This window comes from Cavia porcellus, unplaced genomic scaffold (genome assembly GCF_034190915.1).
Source record: "Cavia porcellus strain 051 isolate PalLab524CR breed Dunkin Hartley unplaced genomic scaffold, mCavPor4.1 scaffold_36, whole genome shotgun sequence".
In the NCBI taxonomy this organism is placed as follows: domain Eukaryota; kingdom Metazoa; phylum Chordata; class Mammalia; order Rodentia; family Caviidae; genus Cavia; species Cavia porcellus.
In genome coordinates, this window is record NW_026947519.1 from 7,088,308 (window position 1) to 7,108,557 (window position 20,250).

The window sequence follows — 20,250 nt, forward strand, 5'->3', positions numbered from 1 at the left end:
TTATGTGAAGTGACCATTTCATTGGTGAAACCGTTACCCGATAGACATTTTCTCTTTTGAAACTCCGGACATTATCCATATATGTTCTCAAAGGGAAGGAATACACAGGACTTAGATTCATATTTTTTTCACTATTTTGTGTTCCACCAGATTTATTTGAAGATCTCCTGTCCTGCATCCACTGCCCAATGCAGAAGGCCACACATAGGACAACCAACATGAGAACTTCACTGCTACAGCCTGATTAAATCACCATGAGAATATAATTTTCCTTTCATCATCAAAGATTTTTACATCAAATTAACCAGCTCTCTTGCTTTCCCATGTTTTTCCCTGGTTTTTGTGCCTTGAAATGTGTGTTCACTCTTCTCAGTCTTGATCTCCATCTTCCCCTGTATTTCCTAGCATATTCATCTGGGAAACATGTCAAGATCTTATTCGGGGCTTGTTTCATTGTTTTCAAATATCTGCCCTTGAAATTCAACTTCCACCACTGTCTCTCATATCCAAAGCTATGTGCTTGCAGAAGATTTCTGGTGAGAAATTTCACAGAAAGCTCTTATACTGCAGGTGAATGATTCCAGCAAGTCTTGACTGAATAGCTGAGGGAACAGGACTCAGCCAAATGACAGACATTACAAGGGAAAAGCATATGCTCAAGGATAGGACATTTCAGAGAACATCTGCCAGGCCCTGGCATATTTCATATCCCATTGAAAGTACATCAATCTGTAGATTGGCAAGCATTTCCATCCCCAAATTCTGAGCAGGGAAGCCTTCAGTGAGAATCCTGTGGCATACCAGGCCAAGAATATTCATTCTATTTAAATCTTGACCTACAAGGTCCTCTGTGCCACTGAGGTCTCCATGGCAACGCCCAGCATTGTGACTCAGGTCTCCTACTGCACACTTGTATGCTAGAGCCTAAAGTCCAGCTCACAATGGTGCTCAGCCAATCACTGCCCAGTGTTGTTGCCTGTCAACCACAAGCTTGTGGCTTTCTGTGAACTGTTTCAGCCCAACTCTGCAGCTTTCCACCTCATAAAACCACAGCCATTCCAATCATGCAGTATTTGATTAGCCTCCCTATGTTGCCTCTGAATTTTTTTTTTTTACAGTTGTAGTGATCAAGAAAATTTGACATATTTTGAGAAGTGGAGGGAAGTAATTGAAAGACCTTTTGGTCTGTCTGTGGTCGATGTGTTCCAAACTTGACTACCCAAGTCTTTTAAATTTTCAAACCTAGAGCCTAAAATCCACCTCACAGTGATGTTCAGCCAATCTCAGCCCAGTGTGGTTGCCTGGGAACCACAAGCCTGTGGATTTCTGTGAACAGTTTCAGCCCAGCTCTGCAGCTTTCCACCTCATACAACCACAGCCCTCCATTCCAATCAGGCAGTATTTGATTCACCTCTCTATGTTGCCTCAGAATTTTCTTTGAAGTGGTGGTGACCAAGCAAATTTGACATATTTTGACAAGTGGAGGGAAGTAATTGGCTCTGTCTTTAGCTCTGTTTGTGGAACATGGTGTCCAAACCTGACTAGCCCAGTCTATTCAATTTTCAAACTTAGAAAGCCAAATGTTTCAGGGGAGGAAAGAAAATGCCACAATGATTTGTGTTCTGCCACGTTTCTGGTGGCTTGGGAAGCAAACCTCAAACCATACATGCAGTCTGTACTGGATTACTGCCACCATGGTAGTATCAGTTAGCACTAAAAGCCAGCAACCAGAAGATGAGTCCCAAAATGAAAGTGAATCCTTGCAGTGCATGAATATTTGGAGTGCCTGCTTCAACTATCCAGCTTCCTCGGGGTTCACTTGTCTGCAATAGCTATTTCAGGGAAGTCTGTTGCCACTCCAGCATAACCCTGAACACAAAACATGAGGTACTAGCCCAATACCTAAACCAACATAATGCTAGATAGCTTGTCACCAGCAGGTTTTCCCAGAATTCAAATGTTGCATTGTGAAAGGGTAACCCTTAGAAAAGGGATTCAAATGCCCCTTTCAATAAAAATCCCAGGTATTTTCTCATGGCATGGAATATTTAGACTCCACAACTCATGTAGTGAACCCCGGGACCTAGACCAAGTGTGTCTAGCTTTCTGTTGTCCTCTTTTTGGAAACAGCATCTTATGTAGTTTTTGAAAGAGGCCTTGAGATAAATTCGTAGCCCACGATGGACAGGAACTCCCAAGGATCCATCCACCTCAGACCCCAGATTGCTGGGATTATAGGCATGAGCGACCATGCCAAGCATGTGCACAGAGATTCTTACATAATTTGTGAAATCTCACTACTGGTCTATAGGTAGCTTCTGTGTTTCAGACTATAGGAATATTCCTCTCTTTGTTTTGGCTCCCCTTGTTCAGGTTTCCATTTCTATTGTGATAAGCTCCAAGGTCCCAGGCAATGGCGTGGCTGCCCTTCCTCTGGTGTATCCTTGGATGATTACAGCCCAGGTGAACAGGGTTCAAATATATTGGATCCTGTGCATTTGAAGAGGAAATGATTAAAGATTCATGAGTTAATGTGGACATGCCAGGGAATTGAGGGGCCATGATAGAGACAAAACTTCAGGCCATGGGCTGAAGGCTGAGGCTTCTGTACCTCTAGCTTCTTGAAATAGTGAGCCTGCTGTGCAATTGTGTGCTCTCAAATGTAATTTGATGGGTTTTGTTTTAATTTATTTTGTTTTTTGCTTTGGTTTTTTACATGGAAGGAACAGTACCATGGTTTGAAGAAACTGGAGTGTCTTACCTAAGAGAAATTTGAAAAAAGGGACAATTCAGCAGCCAAGAATTTCTCAAATGCCCTTAGCTTTTTAAAAAAATGTGACATAAAGTTGAGCATGTCATATCCATGTCTCTTTACAAAAGATTTTACCTCCTATTTCATAGGAATTACTGTTTCATTGAAAGGTCAACCTGCACTGAAAGAAAGATTATCCCTCCATTCCTCATTCTGCTTGAAACCCCATCCTTTGTTAGTTATATTTTCTTACACAGAAACACTTGTAGATGACTACAGCAAGAGTTTCCCATTGGTGGAATTTCCACGGAGACACATGAAGTAATACTGCACGACTTCAAGTGAAGTGCACTGTCCCTTGACAATGGCAAGTCTGGGCAAACCTCTAGTAACTGAAAATCTTAGAAAGTCTGAAAGTGAGTGAATGAAAATGGGCCTCTCCACATTTAGACAGGGAATCTCCTGAAGCACACATTTGTGGAAAAAGTAATTATGAGAGACGAATGAACTCCCAAAACGGAATGGAAATTTTCTTGTTTAGGCCTAGAACGCTATGGCCTGGAGCCCTGTGGTTCTAACTGGATGAGCAAAGTGTGAGCAGAGATCAAAGTAAAACACACACCATTTAGGCAACTCGATATTTAACCAGGTGTCCAGAGTAGTGGCAAACTGTACTTGTGTCAATTTGCTCCAATCCTGTCTTCACAAGAAAGTACATTCCAGCACGACCAGTGACTAGAGGAGGACACATTTCAAAGGACTTGTATAAATGGTCCAACACTGAATTTAGTGCAACACTGAATTTAGATGAAAAGTAACAGAGTCTGTTAGTCTTTCAAGTTTTAATAGGAGAAACATATAACATGTAATAGGTGTTACATGAATAACTTCAGAGCTTTTGGAGAGGTCTAAATCACTATGAGTGAGGGCTTCCCTGACTCCCAAAGTTAAAAATAGTAAAACAAACAATTTGAAAAACCAATCAACCAATTAAATACAAACACTAGGTCCAAAGGGTTTCACTGGTTTGAAAACCACTTATGGAATGCACAACTATTGATGAGGCTTACTCTGCATTCTGCTTTATTCAGGCCCGGTACATGAGCAACTGTGAAAGCAAAATTCAAAATGTTATGTGAAGTGACCATTTCATTGGTGAAACCATGACCCAATAGACATTTTCTCTTTTGAAACTCTGGACATTATCCATATATGTTCTCAAAGGGAAGGAATACACAGGATTTAGATTGATATTTTTTTTCACTATTTTGTTCCACCGGATTTATTTGAAGATCTCCTGTCCTGCATCCACTGCCCAATGCAGAAGGCCACACATAGGACAACCAACATGAGAACTTCACTGCTACAGCCTGATTAAATCACCATGAGAATATAATTTTCCTTTCATCATCAAAGATGTTTACATCAAATTAACCAGCTCTCTTGCTTTCCCATGTTTTTCCCTTGTTTTTGTACCTTGAAATGGGTATTCACTCTTCTCAGACTTGATCTCCATCTTCCCCCGTATTTCCAAACATATTCATCTGGGAAACAAGTAAAGATCTTATTCGGGGCTTGTTTCATTGTTTTCAAATATCTGCCCTTGAAATTCAACTTCCACCACTGTCTCTCATATCCAAATCTATGTGCTTGCAGAGGATTTCTGCTGAGAAATTTCACAGAAAGCTCTTACACTGCAGGTGAATGATTCCAGCAAGTCTTGACTGAATAGCTTAGGGAACAGGACTCAGCCAAATGACAGACATGACAAGGGAAAATCATATGCTCAAGGATAGGACATGTCAGAGAACATCTACCAGGCCCTGGCATATTTCATATCCCATTGAAAGTACTTCCATGTGTAGATTGGCAAGCATTTATATCCCCAAATTCTGAGCAGTGAAGCCTTCAGTGAGAATCCTGTGGCATACCAGGCCAAGAATATTCATCCTATTTAAATCTTGCCCTACAAGGTCCTCTGTGCCACTGAGGTCTCCATGGCAACGCCCAGCATTGTGACTCAAGTCTCCTACTGCACACTTGTTTCCTAGAGCCTAAAGTCCTTCTCAGAATGGTGCTCAGCCAATCACAGCCCAGTGTGGTTGGATGGCAACCACAAGCTTGTGGCTTTCTGTGAACTGTTTCAGCCCAACTCTGCCGCTTTCCACCTCATACAACCACAACCATTGCAATCATGCAGTATTTGATTAGCCTCTCTATGTTGCCTCAGAATTTTTTTTACAGTTGTAGTGATCAAGAAAATTTGACATATTTTGAGAAGTGGAGGGAAGTAATTGAAATACCTTTTGGTCTGTCTGGGGTCAATGTGTTCAAAACTTGACTACACCAGTGTTTTAAATTTTCAAACCTAGAGCCTAAAATCCACCTCACAGTGATGTTCAGCCAATCTCAGCCCAGTGTGGTTGCCTGGCAACCACAAGCCTGTGGATTTCTGTGAACAGTTTCAGCCCAACTCTGCAGCTTTCCACCTCATACAACCACAGCCATTCCAATCAGGCAGTATTTGATTCACCTCTCTAAGTTGCCTCAGAATTTTCTTTGAAGTTGTGGTGACCAAGCAAATTTGACATATTTTGACAAGTGGAGGGAAGTAATTGGCTCTGTCTTTACCTCTGTTGGTGGTACGTGAGGTCCAAACCTGACTAGCCCAGTCTATTCAATTTTCAAACTTAGAAAGCCAAAAGTTTCAGGGGAGGAAAGAAAATGCCACAATGATTTGTGTTCTCCCAAGTTTCTGGTGGCTTGGGCAGCAAACCTGCAAACCATACATGCAGTCTCTGCTGGATTACTGCCACCATGGTAGTATCAGTTAGCACTAAAAGACAGCAACCAGAAGATGAGTCCCAAAATGAAAGTGAATCCTTGCAGTGCATGAATATTTGGAGAGCCTGTTTCAACTATCCAGCTTCCTTGGGGTTCACTTGTCTGCAATAGCTATTTCAAGGAGATCTGCAGCCATTCCAGCATAACCCTGAACACTAAACATGAGGTACTAGCTCAATACCTAAACCAACATAATGCTAGATAGCTTGTCACCAGCAGGTTATCCCAGAATTCAAATGTAACATGGTTAAAGGGAAACCCTTAGAAAAGGGATTCAAATGCCCCTTTCACTAAAAATCCCAGGTATTTTCTCATGTCATGGAATATTTAGACTCCACACCTCATGTAGTGAACTCCGGGACCTAGACCAACTGTGTCTAGTTTTCTGTTGTCCTCTTTTTGGAAACAGCATCTTTTGTAGTTGTTGAAAGAGGCCTTGAGATATATTCATAGCCCACGATGGACTGGAACTCCCAAGGATCCATCCACATCAGCGCCCAGATTGCTGGGATTATAGGCATGAGCGACCATGCCAAGCATGTGCACAGAGATTCTTACATAATTTGTGAAATCCCACTACTTGTCTATAGGTAGCTTCTGTGTTTCAGGCTTTAGGAATATTCCTCTCTTTGTTTTGGCTCCCCTTGTTCAGGTTTCCATTTCTATTGTGAAAAGCTCCAAGGCCCCAGGCAAGGGGGTGGCTGCCCTGCCTCTGGAGTGTCCTTGGATGATTACAGCCCAGGGGAACAGGGTTCAAATATATTGGATCCTGTGCATTTAAAGAGGAAATGAATAAAGATTCATGAGTTAAAATGGACATGCCAGGGAATTGAGGGGCCATGATAGAGACAAAACTTCAGGCCATGGGCTGAAGGCTGAAGCTTCTGTACCTCTAGCTTCTTGAATAGTGGGCCTGGTGAGCAATTGTGTGCTCTCAAATATAATTTGATGGGTTTTGTTTTAATTTATTTTGTTTTTTGCTTTGGTTTTTTACATGGAAGGAACAGTCCCATGGTTTGAAGAAAGTGGAGTGTCTTACCTAATAGAAATTTGAAAAAAGCGACAATTCAGCAGCCAAGAATTTCTCAAATGCCCTTGGCTTTTTAAAAAATGTGACATAAATTTGAGCATGTCATATCCATGTCTTTTTACAAAAGATTATACCTCCTATTTCATAGGAATTACTGTTTATTTGAAAGGTCAACCTGCACTGAAATAAAGATTATCCCTCCATTCCTCATTCTGCTTGAAACCACATCCTTTGTTAGTTATATTTTCTTACGCAGAAACACTTGGAGATGACCACAGCAAGAGTTTCACATTGGTGGAATTTCCACGGAGACACATGAAGTAATACTGCACAACTTCAAGTGAAGTGCACTGGCCCTTGACAATGGCAAGTCTGGGCAAACCTCTAGTAACTGAAAATCTTAGAAAGTCTGAAAGTGAGTGAATGAAAATGGGCCTCTCCATATTTAGACAGGGCCTCTCCTGAAGCACATATTTGTGGAAAAAGTAATTATGAGAGACGAATGAACTCCCAAAATGGAATGGAAATTTTCTAGTCTAGGCCTAGAACTCTAAGTACTGGAGCCCTGTGGTTCTAACTGGATGAGCAAAGTGTGAGCAGAGATCAAAGTAAAACACAGAACATTTAGGCAACTCAATATTTAACCAGGTGTCCAGAGTAGTGGCAAACTGTACTTGTGTCAATTTGCTCAAATCCTGTCCTCACAAGAAAGTACATTCCAGCAAGACCAGTGATTAGAGGAGGACACATTTCAAAGGACTTGTAAAAAAAAGTCCAACACTGAATTTAGCGCAACACTGAATTTAGATGAAAAGTAGCAGAGTCTGTTAGTCTTTCAAGTTGTAATAGGAGAAACTTATAACATGTAATAGCTGTTACATGAATAACTTCAGAGCTTTTGGAGAGGTCTAAATCACTATGAGTGAGTGCTTCCCTGACTACCAAAGTTAAAAATAGTAAAACAAACAATTTGAAAAACCAATCAACCAATTAAATACAAACACTAGGTCCAAAGGGTTTCACTGGTTTGAAAACCACTTATGGAATGCACAACTATTGATGAGGCTTACTCTGCATTCTGCTCTACTCAGGCTGGTACATGAGCAACTGTGAAAGCAAAATTCAAAATGTTATGTGAAGTGACCATTTCATTGGTGAAACCATGACCCAATAGACATTTTCTCTTTTGAAACTCCGGACATTATCCATATATGTTCTCAAAGGGAAGGAATACACAGGATTTAGCTTGATATGTTTTTCACTATTTTGTGTTCCACCAGATTTATTTGAAGATCTCCTGTCCTGCATCCACTGCACAATGCAGAAGGCCACACATAGGACAACCAACATGAGAACTTCACTGCTACAGCCTGAATAAATCACCATGAGAATATAAGTTTCCTTTCATCATCAAAGATTTTTACATCAAATTAACCAGCTCTCTTGCTTTCCCATGTTTTTCACTGGTTTTTGTACCTTGAAATGGGTGTTCACTCTTCTCAGTCTTGATCTCCATCTTCCCCCATATTTCCAAACATATTCATCTGGGAAACATGTAAAGATCTTATTCGGGGTTTGTTTCATTGTTTTCAAATATCTGCCATTGAAATTCAACTTCCACCACTGTCTCTCATATCCAAAGCTATGTTCTTGCAGAGGATTTCTGCTGAGAAATTTCACAGAAAGCTCTTATACTGCAGGTGAATGATTCCAGCAAGTCTTGACTGAATAGCTTAGGGAACAGGACTCAGCCAAATGACAGACATGACAAGGGAAAAGCATATGATCAAGGATAGGACATGTCAGAGAACATGTGCAAGGCCCTGGCATATTTCATATCCCATTGAAAGTACATCCATGTGTAGATTGGCAAGCATTTCCATCCCCAAATTCTGAGCAGTGAAGCCTTCAGTGAGAATCCTGTGGCATACCAGGCCAAGAATATTCATCCTATTTAATCTTGCCCTACAAGGTCCTCTGTGCCACTGAGGTCTCCATGGCAACGCCCAGCATTGTGACTCAGGTCTCCTACTGCACACTTGTATCCTAGAGCCTAAAGTCCAGCTCCCAATGGTGCTCAGCCAATCACAGCCCAGTGTGGTTGCCTGGCAACCACAAGCTTGTGGCTTTCTATGAACTGTTTCAGCCCAACTCTGCAGCTTTCCACCTCATACAACCACAGCCATTCCAATCAGGCAGTATTTGATTCACCTCTCTAAGTTGCCTCAGAATTTTCTTTGAAGATGTGGTGACCAAGAAAATTTGACATATTTTGACAAGTGGAGGGAAGTAATTGGCTCTGTCTTTAGCTCTGTTGGTGGTACATGGGGTCCAAACCAGACTAGCCCAGTCTATGCAATTTTCAAACTTAGAAAGCCAAATGTTTCAGGGGAGCAAAGAAAATGCCACAATGATTTGTGTTCTGTCAAGTTTCTGGTGGCTTGGGAAGCAAACCTGCAATCCATACATGCAGTCTCTGCTGGATTACTGCCACCATGGTAGTATCAGTTAGCACTAAAAGCCACCAACCAGAAGATGAGTCCCAAAATGAAAGTGAATCCTTGCAGTGCATGAATATTTGGAGTGCCTGCTTCAACTATCCAGCTTCCTAGGGTTTCACTTGTCTGCAATAGCTATTTCAAGGAGGTCTGCAGCCATTCCAGCATAACCCTGAACACTAAACATGAGGTACTAGCTCAATACCTAAACCAACATAATGCTAGATACCTTGACACCAGCAGGATTTCCCAGAATTCAAATGTAACATGGTGAAAGGGAAACCCTTAGAAAAGGGATGCAAATGCTCCTTTCACTAAAAATCCCAGGTATTTTCTCATGGCATGGAATACTTAGACTCCACAACTCATGTAGTGAACCACGGGACCTAGACCAAGTGTGTCTAGTTTTCTGTTGTCCTCTTTTTGGAAACAGCATCTTATGTAGTTGTTGAAAGAGGCCTTGAGATAAATTCGTAGCCCACGATGGACTGGAACTCCCAAGGATCCATCCACCTCAGCCCCCAGATTGCTGGGATTATAGGCATGAGCGACCATGCCAAGCATGTGCACAGAGATTCTTACATAATTTGTGAAATCCCACTACTTGTCTATAGGTAGCTTCTGTGTTTCAGGCTTTAGGAATATTCCTCTCTTTGTTTTGGCTCCCCTTGTTCAGGTTTCCATTTCTATTGTGATAAGCTCCAAGGCCCCAGGCAAGGGGGTGGCTGCCCTTCCTCTGGTGTGTCCTTGGATGATTACAGCCCAGGGGAACAGGGTTCAAATATATTGGATCCTGTGCATTTAAAGAGGAAATGAATAAAGATTCATGAGTTAATGTGGACATGCCAGGGAATTGAGGGGCCATGATACAGACAAAACTTCAGGCCATGGGCTGAAGGCTGAGGCTTCTGTACCTCTAGCTTCTTGAATAGCGGGCCTGCTGAACAATTCTGTGCTCTCAAATGTAATTTGATGTGTTTTGTTTTAATTTTATTTTGTTTTTTGCTTTGGTTTTTTACATGGAAGGAACAGTACCATGGTTTGAAGAAACTGGAGTGTCTTACCTAAGAGAAATTTGACAAAAGGGACAATTCAGCTGACAAGAATTTTTCAAATGCCCTTGGCTTTTTCAAAAATGTGACATAAAGTTGAGCATGTCATATCCATGTCTCTGTACAAAAGATTTTACCTCCTATTTCATAGGAATTACTGTTTCTTTGAAAGGTCAACCTGCACTGAAATAAAGATTATCCCTCCATTCCTCATTCTGCTTGAAACCACATCCTTTGTTAGTTATATTTTCTTATGCAGAAACACTTGGAGATGACTACAGCAAGAGTTTCCCATTGGTGGAATTTCCACGGACACACATGAAGTAATACTGCACAACCTCAAGTGAAGTGCACTGTCCCTTGACAATGGCAAGTCTGGGCAAACCTCTAGTAACTGAAAATCTTAGAAAGTCTGAAAGTGAGTGAATGAAATTGGGCCTCTCCACATTTAGACAGGGCCTCTCCTGTAGCACACATTTGTGGAAAAAGTAATTATGAGAGACGAATGAACTCCCAAAACGGAATGGAAATTTTCTTGTTTAGGCCTAGAACGCTATGGCCTGGAGCCCTGTGGTTCTAACTGGATGAGCAAAGTGTGAGCAGAGATCAAAGTAAAACACACACCATTTAGGCAACTCGATATTTAACCAGGTGTCCAGAGTAGTGGCAAACTGTACTTGTGTCAATTTGCTCCAATCCTGTCTTCACAAGAAAGCACATTCCAGCACGACCAGTGACTAGAGGAGGACACATTTCAAAGGACTTGTAAAAAAAATGTTCAACACTGAATTTAGCGCAACACTGAATTTAGATGAAAAGTAGCAGAGTCTGTTAGTTTTTCAAGTTTTAATAGGAGAAACTTATAACATGTAATAGCTGTTACATGAATAACTTCAGAGATTTTGGAGAGGTCTAAAACACTATGAGTGAGGGCTTCCCTGACTCCCAAAGTTAAAAATAGTAAAACAAACAATTTGAAAAACCAATCAACCAATTAAATACAAACACTAGGTCCAAAGGGTTTCACTGGTTTTAAAACCACTTGTGGAATGCACAACTATTGATGAGGCTTACTCTGCATTCTGCTTTACTCAGGCCCGGTACATGAGCAACTGTGAAAGCAAAATTCAAAATGTTATGTGAAGTGACCATTTCATTGGTGAAACCATGACCCAATAGACATTTTCTCTTTTGAAACTCCGGACATTATCCATATATGTTCTCAAAGGGAAAGAATACACAGGATTTAGAGTGATATTTTTTTCACTATTTTGTGTTCCACCAGATTTATTTGAAGATCTCCTGTCCTGCATCCACTGCCCAATGCAGAAGGCCACACATAGGACAACCAACATGAGAACTTCACTGCTACAGCCTGATTAAATCACCATGAGAATATAATTTTCCTTTCATCATCAAAGATTTTTACATCAAATTAACCAGCTCTCTTGCTTTCCCATGTTTTTCCCTGGTTTTTGTACCTTGAAATGGGTGTTCACTCTTCTCAGTCTTGATCTCCATCTTCCCCCGTATTTCCAAACATATTCATCTGGGAAACATGTAATGATCTTATTCGGGGCTTGTTTCATTGTTTTCAAATATCTGCCCTTGAAATTCAACTTCCACCACTGTCTCTCATATCCAAAGCTATGTTCTTGCAGAGGATTTCTGCTGAGAAATTTCACAGAAAGCTCTTATACTGCAGGTGAATGATTCCAGCAAGTCTTGACTGAATAGCTTAGGGAACAGGACTCAGCCAAATGACAGACATGACAAGGGAAAAGCATATGCTCAAGGATAGGACATGTCAGAGAACATGTGCAAGGCCCTGGCATATTTCATATCCCATTGAAAGTACATCAATGTGTAGATTGGCAAGCATTTCCATCCCCAAATTCTGAGCAGTGAATCCTTCAGTGAGAATCCTGTGGCATACCAGGCCAAGAATATTCATCCTATTTAATCTTGCCCTACAAGGTCCTCTGTGCCACTGAGGTCTCCATGGCAACGCCCAGCATTGTGACTCAGGTCTCCTACTGCACACTTGTATCCTAGAGACTAAAGTCCAGCTCCCAATGGTGCTCAGCCAATCACAGCCCAGTGTGGTTGCCTGGCAACCACAATCTTGTGGCTTTCTATGAACTGTTTCAGCCCAACTCTGAAGCTTTCCACCTCATACAACCACAGCCATTCCAATCAGGCAGTATTTGATTCACCTCTCTAAGTTGCCTCAGAATTTTCTTTGAAGATGTGGTGACCAAGAAAACTTGATATATTTTGACAAGTGGAGAGAAGTAATTGGCTCTGTCTTTAGCTCTGTTGGTGGTACATGGGGTCCAAACCAGACTTGCCCAGTCTATGCAATTTTCAAACTTAGAAAGCCAAATGTTTCAGGGGAGGAAAGAAAATGCCACAATGATTTGTGTTCTGTCAAGTTTCTGGTGGCTTGGGAAGCAAACCTGCAATCCATACATGCAGTCTCTGCTGGATTACTGCCACCATGGTAGTATCAGTTAGCACTAAAAGCCAGCAACCAGAAGATGAGTCCCAAAATGAAAGTGAATCCTTGCAGTGCATGAATATTTGGAGTGCCTGCTTCAACTATCCAGCTTCCTCGGGCTTCACTTGTCTGCAATAGCTATTTCAGGGAGGTCTGCAGCCATTCCAGCAATACCCTGAACACCAAACATGAGGTACTAGCTCAATACCTAAACCAACATAATGCTAGATAGCTTGTCACCAGCAGGTTTTCCCAGAATTCAAATGTAACATGGTGAAAGGGAAACCCTTAGAAAAGGGATGCAAATGCCCCTTTCACTAAAAATCCCAGGTATTTTCTCATGGCATGGAATATTTAGACTCCACAACTCATGTAGTGAACCCCGGGACCTAGACCAAGTGTGTCTAGTTTTCTGTTGTCCTCTTTTTGGAAACAGCATCTTATGTAGTTGTTGAAAGAGGCCTTGAGATAAATTCGTAGCCCACGATGGACTGGAACTCCCAAGGATCCATCCACCTCAGCCCCCAGATTGCTGGGATTATAGGCATGAGCGACCATGCCAAGCATGTGCACAGAGATTCTTACATAATTTGTGAAATCCCACTACTTGTCTATAGGTAGCTTCTGTGTTTCAGGCTTTAGGAATATTCCTCTCTTTGTTTTGGCTCCCCTTGTTCAGGTTTCCATTTCTATTGTGAAAAGCTCCAAGGCCCCAGGCAAGGGGGTGGCTGCCCTGCCTCTGGTGTGTCCTTGGATGATTACAGCCCAGGGGAACAGGGTTCAAATATATTGGATCCTGTGCATTTAAAGAGGAAATGAATAAAGATTCATGAGTTAATGTGGACATGCCAGGGAATTGAGGGGCCATGATACAGACAAAACTTCAGGCCATGGGCTGAAGGCTGAGGCTTCTGTACCTCTAGCTTCTTGAATAGCGGGCCTGCTGAACAATTCTGTGCTCTCAAATGTAATTTGATGGGTTTTGTTTTAATTTTATTTTGTTTTTTGCTTTGGTTTTTTACATGGAAGGAACAGTACCATGGTTTGAAGAAACTGGAGTGTCTTACCTAAGAGAAATTTGACAAAAGGGACAATTCAGCAGCCAAGAATTTTTCAAATGCCCTTGGCTTTTTCAAAAATGTGACATAAAGTTGAGCATGTCATATCCATGTCTCTGTACAAAAGATTTTACCTCCTATTTCATAGGAATTACTGTTTCTTTGAAAGGTCAACCTGCACTGAAATAAAGATTTTCCATCCATTCCTCATTCTGCTTGAAACCACATCCTTTGTTAGTTATATTTTCTTATGCAGAAACACTTGGAGATGACTACAGCAAGAGTTTCCCATTGGTGGAATTTCCACGGACACACATGAAGTAATACTGCACAACCTCAAGTGAAGTGCACTGTCCCTTGACAATGGCAAGTCTGGGCAAACCTCTAGTAACTGAAAATCTTAGAAAGTCTGAAAGTGAGTGAATGAAATTGGGCCTCTCCACATTTAGACAGGGCCTCTCCTGTAGCACACATTTGTGGAAAAAGTAATTATGAGAGACGAATGAACTCCCAAAACGGAATGGAAATTTTCTTGTTTAGGCCTAGAACGCTATGGCCTGGAGCCCTGTGGTTCTAACTGGATGAGCAAAGTGTGAGCAGAGATCAAAGTAAAACACACACCATTTAGGCAACTCGATATTTAACCAGGTGTCCAGAGTAGTGGCAAACTGTACTTGTGTCAATTTGCTCCAATCCTGTCTTCACAAGAAAGTACATTCCAGCGCGAACAGTGACTAGAGGAAGACACATTTCAAAGGACTTGTAAAAAAAAAGTCCAACACGGAATTTAGCGCAACACTGAATTTAGATGAAAAGTAGCAGAGTCTGCTAGTTTTTCAAGTTTTAATAGGAGAAACTTATAACATGTAATAGCTGTTACATGAATAACTTCAGAGCTTTTGGAGAGGTCTAAATCACTATGAGTGAGGGCTTCCCTGACTCCCAAAGTTAAAAATAGTAAAACAAACAATTTGAAAAACCAATCAACCAATTAAATACAAACACTAGGTCCAAAGGGTTTCACTGGTTTTAAAACCACTTATGGAATGCACAACTATTGATGAGGCTTACTCTGCATTCTGCTTTACTCAGGCCCGGTACATGAGCAACTGTGAAAGCAAAATTCAAAATGTTATGTGAAGTGACCATTTCATTGGTGAAACCATGACCCAATAGACATTTTCTCTTTTGAAACTCCAGACATTATCCATATATGTTCTCAAAGGGAAGGAATACACAGGATTTAGATTGATATTTTTTTCACTATTTTGTGTTCCACCAGATTTATTTGAAGATCTCCTGTCCTGCATCCACTGCCCAATGCAGAAGGCCACACATAGGACAACCAACATGAGAACTTCACTGCTACAGCCTGATTAAATCACCATGAGAATATAATTTTCCTTTCATCATCAAAGATTTTTACATCAAATTAACCAGCTCTCTTGCTTTCCCATGTTTTTCCCTGGTTTTTGTACCTTGAAACGGGTGTGCACTCTTCTCAGTATTGATCTCCATCTTCCCCCGTATTTCCAAACATATTCATCTGGGAAACATGTAAAGATCTTATTCGGGGCTTGTTTCATTGTTTTCAAATATCTGCCCTTAAAAGTCAACTTCCACCACTGTCTCTCATATCCAAAGCTATGTGCTTGCAGAGGATTTCTGCTGAGAAATTTCACAGAAAGCTCTGATACTGCAGGTGAATGATTCCAGCAAGTCTTGAATGAATAGCTTAGGGAACAGGACTCAGCCAAATGACAGACATGACAAGGGAAAAGCATATGCTCAAGGATAGGACATGTCAGAGAACATCTGCCAGGCCCTGGCATATTTCATATCCCATTGAAAGTACATCCATGTGTAGATTGGCAAGCATTTCCATCCCCAAATTCTGAGCAGTGAAGCCTTCAGTGAGAATCCTGTGGCATACCAGGCCAAGAATATTCATCCTATTTAAATCTTGCCCTACAAGGTCCTCTGTGCCACTGAGGTCTCCATGGCAACGCCCAGCATTGTGACTCAGGTCTCCTACTGCACACTTGTATCCTAGAGACTAAAGTGCAGCTCCCAATGGTGCTCAGCCAATCACAGCCCAGTGTGGTTGCCTGGCAACCACAAGCTTGTGGCTTTCTAGGAACTGTTTCAGCCCAACTCTGCAGCTTTCCACCTCATACAACCACAGCCATTCCAATCATGCAGTATTTGATTAGCCTCTCTATGTTGCCTCAGAATTTTTTTACAGTTGTAGTGATCAAGAAAATTTGACATATTTTGAGAAGTGGAGGGAAGTAATTGAAAGACCTTTTGGTCTGTCTGTGGTCGATGTGTTCCAAACTTGACTACCCCAGTCTTTTAAATTTTCAAACCTAGAGCCTAAAATCCACCTCACAGTGATGTCCAGCCAATCTCAGCCCAGTGTGGTTGCCTGGCCACCACCAGCCTGTGGATTTCTCTGAACAGATTCAGCCCAACTCTGCAGCTTTCCACCTCATACAACCACAGCCATTCCAATCAGGCAGTATTTGATTCACCTCTCTAAGTTGCCTCAGAATTTTCTTTGAAGATGTGGTGACCAAGCAAATTTGACATATTTTGACAAGTGGAGGGAAGTAATTGGCTCTGTCTTTAGCTCTGTTGGTGGTACATGGGGTCCAAACCAGACTAGCCCAGTCTATGCAATTTTCAAACTTAGAAAGCCAAATGTTTCAGGGGAGGAAAGAAAATGCCACAATGATTTGTGTTCTGTCAAGTTTCTGGTGGCTTGGGAAGCAAACCTGCAATCCATACATGCAGTCTCTGCTGGATTACTGCCACCATGGTAGTATCAGTTAGCACTAAAAGCCAGCAACCAGAAGATGAGTCCCAAAATGAAAGTGAATCCTTGCAGTGCATGAATATTTGGAGTGCCTGCTTCAACTATCCAGCTTCCTCGGGGTTCACTTGTCTGCAATAGCTATTTCAAGGAGGTCTGCAGCCATTCCAGCATAAACCTGAACACTAAACATGAGGTACTAGCTCAATACCTAAACCAACATAATGCTAGATACTTTGACACCAGCAGGATTTCCCAGAATTCAAATGTAACATGGTGAAAGGGAAACCCTTAGAAGAGGAATGCAAATGCTCCTTTCACTAAAAATCCCAGGTATTTTCTCATGGCATGGAATATTTAGACTCCACAACTCATGTAGTGAACCCCGGGACCTAGACCAAGTGTGTCTAGTTTTCTGTTGTCCTCTTTTTGGAAACAGCATCTTATGTAGTTGTTGAAAGAGGCCTTGAGATAAATTCGTAGCCCACGATGGACTGGAACTCCCAAGGATCCATCCACCTCAGCCCCCAGATTGCTGGGATTATAGGCATGAGCGACCATGCCAAGCATGTGCACAGAGATTCTTACATAATTTGTGAAATCCCACTACTTGTCTATAGGTAGCTTCTGTGTTTCAGGCTTTAGGAATATTCCTCTCTTTGTTTTGGCTCCCCTTGTTCAGGTTTCCATTTCTATTGTGATAAGCTCCAAGGCCCCAGGCAAGGGGGTGGCTGCCCTTCCTCTGGTGTGTCCTTGGATGATTACAGCCCAGGGGAACAGGGTTCAAATATATTGGATCCTGTGCATTTAAAGAGGAAATGAATAAAGATTCATGATTTAATGTGGACATGCCAGGGAATTGAGGGGCCATGATACAGACAAAACTTCAGGCCATGGGCTGAAGGCTGAGGCTTCTGTACCTCTAGCTTCTTGAATAGCGGGCCTGCTGAACAATTCTGTGCTCTCAAATGTAATTTGATGGGTTTTGTTTTAATTTTATTTTGTTTTTTGCTTTGGTTTTTTACATGGAAGGAACAGTACCATGGTTTGAAGAAACTGGAGTGTCTTACCTAAGAGAAATTTGACAAAAGGGACAATTCAGCAGCCAAGAATTTTTCAAATGCCCTTGGCTTTTTCAAAAATGTGACATAAAGTTGAGCATGTCATATCCATGTCTCTGTACAAAAGATTTTACCTCCTATTTCATAGGAATTACTGTTTCTTTGAAAGGTCAACCTGCACTGAAATAAAGATTATCCCTCCATTCCTCATTCTGCTTGAAACCACATCCTTTGTTAGTTATATTTTCTTATGCAGAAACACTTGGAGATGACTACAGCAAGAGTTTCCCATTGGTGGAATTTCCACGGACACACATAAAGTAATACTGCACAACCTCAAGTGAAGTGCACTGTCCCTTGACAATGGCAAGTCTGGGCAAACCTCTAGTAACTGAAAATCTTAGAAAGTCTGAAAGTGAGTGAATGAAATTGGGCCTCTCCACATTTAGACAGGGCCTCTCCTGTAGCACACATTTGTGGAAAAAGTAATTATGAGAGACGAATGAACTCCCAAAACGGAATGGAAATTTTCTTGTTTAGGCCTAGAACGCTATGGCCTGGAGCCCTGTGGTTCTAACTGGATGAGCAAAGTGTGAGCAGAGATCAAAGTAAAACACACACCATTTAGGCAACTCGATATTTAACCAGGTGTCCAGAGTAGTGGCAAACTGTACTTGTGTCAATTTGCTCCAATCCTGTCTTCACAAGAAAGTACATTCCAGCACGAACAGTGACTAGAGGAAGACACATTTCAAAGGACTTGTAAAAAAAAAGTCCAACACGGAATTTAGCGCAACACTGAATTTAGATGAAAAGTAGCAGAGTCTGTTAGTTTTTCAAGTTTTAATAGGAGAAACTTATAACATGTAATAGCTGTTACATGAATAACTTCAGAGCTTTTGGAGAGGTCTAAATCACTATGAGTGAGGGCTTCCCTGACTCCCAAAGTTAAAAATAGTAAAACAAACAATTTGAAAAACCAATCAACCAATTAAATACAAACACTAGGTCCAAAGGGTTTCACTGGTTTTAAAACCACTTATGGAATGCACAACTATTGATGAGGCTTACTCTGCATTCTGCTTTACTCAGGCCCGGTACATGAGCAACTGTGAAAGCAAAATTCAAAATGTTATGTGAAGTGACCATTTCATTGGTGAAACCATGACCCAATAGACATTTTCTCTTTTGAAACTCCAGACATTATCCATATATGTTCTCAAAGGGAAGGAATACACAGGATTTAGATTGATATTTTTTTCACTATTTTGTGTTCCACCAGATTTATTTGAAGATCTCCTGTCCTGCATCCACTGCCCAATGCAGAAGGCCACACATAGGACAACCAACATGAGAACTTCACTGCTACAGCCTGATTAAATCACCATGAGAATATAATTTTCCTTTCATCATCAAAGATTTTTACATCAAATTAACCAGCTCTCTTGCTTTCCCATGTTTTTCCCTGGTTTTTGTACCTTGAAACGGGTGTGCACTCTTCTCAGTATTGATCTCCATCTTCCCCCGTATTTCCAAACATATTCATCTGGGAAACATGTAAAGATCTTATTCGGGGCTTGTTTCATTGTTTTCAAATATCTGCCCTTAAAAGTCAACTTCCACCACTGTCTCTCATATCCAAAGCTATGTGCTTGCAGAGGATTTCTGCTGAGAAATTTCACAGAAAGCTCTGATACTGCAGGTGAATGATTCCAGCAAGTCTTGAATGAATAGCTTAGGGAACAGGACTCAGCCAAATGACAGACATGACAAGGGAAAAGCATATGCTCAAGGATAGGACATGTCAGAGAACATCTGCCAGGCCCTGGCATATTTCATATCCCATTGAAAGTACATCCATGTGTAGATTGGCAAGCATTTCCATCCCCAAATTCTGAGCAGTGAAGCCTTCAGTGAGAATCCTGTGGCATACCAGGCCAAGAATATTCATCCTATTTAAATCTTGCCCTACAAGGTCCTCTGTGCCACTGAGGTCTCCATGGCAACGCCCAGCATTGTGACTCAGGTCTCCTACTGCACACTTGTATCCTAGAGACTAAAGTCCAGCTCCCAATGGTGCTCAGCCAATCACAGCCCAGTGTGGTTGCCTGGCAACCACAAGCTTGTGGCTTTCTAGGAACTGTTTCAGCCCAACTCTGCAGCTTTCCACCTCATACAACCACAGCCATTCCAATCATGCAGTATTTGATTAGCCTCTCTATGTTGCCTCAGAATTTTTTTACAGTTGTAGTGATCAAGAAAATTTGACATATTTTGAGAAGTGGAGGGAAGTAATTGAAAGACCTTTTGGTCTGTCTGTGGTCGATGTGTTCCAAACTTGACTACCCCAGTCTTTTAAATTTTCAAACCTAGAGCCTAAAATCCACCTCACAGTGATGTCCAGCCAATCTCAGCCCAGTGTGGTTGCCTGGCCACCACCAGCCTGTGGATTTCTCTGAACAGATTCAGCCCAACTCTGCAGCTTTCCACCTCATACAACCACAGCCATTCCAATCAGGCAGTATTTGATTCACCTCTCTAAGTTGCCTCAGAATTTTCTTTGAAGATGTGGTGACCAAGCAAATTTGACATATTTTGACAAGTGGAGGGAAGTAATTGGCTCTGTCTTTAGCTCTGTTG